Source organism: Pygoscelis adeliae, unplaced genomic scaffold (genome assembly GCF_000699105.1).
Source record: "Pygoscelis adeliae isolate BGI_AS28 unplaced genomic scaffold, ASM69910v1 Scaffold174, whole genome shotgun sequence".
NCBI lineage: Eukaryota > Metazoa > Chordata > Aves > Sphenisciformes > Spheniscidae > Pygoscelis > Pygoscelis adeliae.
In genome coordinates this window covers 7284057-7286194 of record NW_008824676.1, presented here as the reverse complement: position 1 = coordinate 7286194, position 2138 = coordinate 7284057, and positions in this window count along the sequence as shown.

Here is a 2138-nt window from a genome sequence, read left to right as displayed (position 1 = left end):
GCGGCCGGCGGGGACACAGCCGAGGGACGGTATGAACTGTCACTGGCAACATTTGCTGTCATGTTTTGGGTTACCGCGTGGCAACCAGAGAAATTACAGGTATCAGTTTGCATCTGGCTGGTTTTGTGGCAAAGTTTTTATGACCAGAGTTAACATTTTCTGATTGCGGTTTGCTGGCTTATGTTTAGTAAACATAAAGGTTGGAAACGTTTCACTTCCAAGGTTAACTGTTGCTATTCTCTGTAGTGTGCAAAGCAGAGGTGTGATGTTTTTCATGTGCAACCTCGTGAAGTTTTCTTGCCCTTGGCATAACCCCCTCCCTCTGGCTGCAGCTGAGCGGAGCGGGGGTAAGGTGGAGGCCTTTTTCCCTCTTTTAAATAGAGACTACAAACATAAAATTTTTGTATTTGTTATAAAGACTTCCCTATTTTATCACTGCTGCACATATTTAAATGTAAGTCTCCGGCATAACATTTGCACTGTCCTGCATATAAGATTTCTTCCATGCTAAAGTGTCAGAGATAATTCCTCAGTCTCAAGAGTATGAACATATTACAGAGCCCTGGAATTTTCAACTTGATAAAAATAATCTCCATTCTTATCCAAATGTTTCAGAGCTCCGTCAGCAAACAAAGAGTAAATCTTCAGAGCCCCCAGCATCCAGCCCCAAGGTATTAACCAAAGCTACATCTGTACCTAAAGTGGCAGAGCATTAGGATCAACGTATTTACGGGGCTTTCCCTGGATCTCCCTCCAGCTGTTTGCAAACTTCCACCTGAAAGGTTGTCCCTGTAGCTGGGACCAAGGGGCAGGTAACAGCTCGGGGGACACCTGCACTCCACGGCCCCTGGAAGGAGGACACGTTTCTTCCCCATGTCTGTCCCCAGGCCTGCGACAAACCACTCAGGCAGGAGGGCTGGGCAGGGCAGCCCAAACTTCTAAACTGTGAGTGAGTTGCACTGCCGGCTCGTCCGTGGCTCCCAGGTGAGACCAAGCCACGGCAGGAGGTGCCAGGGCAAGGGTGTGCGAACAGTGGTACGCGGGATCTATCTCCTATTTGTGCATTTGCTCCTCTCTCTGCCTTACCCTCATTCTCCTTAGCGCCAGGCACAGGCAGCGTCTGTCAGGCAGATTGCGCATGTGGCGCATTCCTGAACAACTTCAAACACCGTTTCCAAGCATGTGCAAGAGCTTCTACGCCATATTCCCGGCTGTTGCTGTATCGCTGTAGGTGGGCTGCTTAGGGTCTTTCTGCAGGTGTTTGGAGACAAAGCATATTCAAAGAAACATCTATGTCCCATTATTACTGCTTCTCTCCCTTTTTTGTTTGATGCCAAAGGGGAAAGCATGCAAAGATTCAAATACAGGAATTATGTTTATAATATCAAGGCACATTCATGCAACCATTCAGTCAAGCCTGGGACATGTTGCCAGTCAAAATTCAATAACGTGTATGTTTGCAAAGCAACACTAGACTTAGAGAAGACATACGACCAATGTAGATGGACACTAAAGAAACGATCAGGGTTAAAGAAAGTTAAGGGTTAAAATTACATGACAGTTTAGTGGCTGGAGATGCTATTTACAATTTTGGAGTAAAAATTTTTATTTGTCATTTTAGGCACCTTAGAGTGAGAAGCTTATGATGCAGAACTCCAGAACGGAAAGTAATTACATGTAATTAATGTGTTAATCTAGATGAGGAATTTTGCAGTACTTATAATTAAGGAGAGTGACAGCATGCTAAATACTAGCTAACCAGCCTCTGGCAGGGAAGCCTGCTCCTGGAACCTGGGGAACCCCGTGGTGATCCATCTCCTACACGCTTTTAAAATAATAATAGAAAGGCTTTAACTTTTCCAGATTCTTATAATGAAATCTCGCACCACAAAATGCTTCCTGCAGCACACCCTGCACTAACAAAAATCACATTTGTCAGTGCTTTGGAATGGGAATTAGCACTACAGTGACCAGAGGACTGACCTAAATATTCTCTCCTAGAAGCAAAAAGAGGTGCTTTGTAAGACTTCATCAAACATGCTTCATGGCAAGCGGGCTTTGACTCTGTGATTCGAATTCATGCAGATGAGATTCAATTCTCATGAAGTTAATTGAGCCATAGCTTGATTTGACTGGTC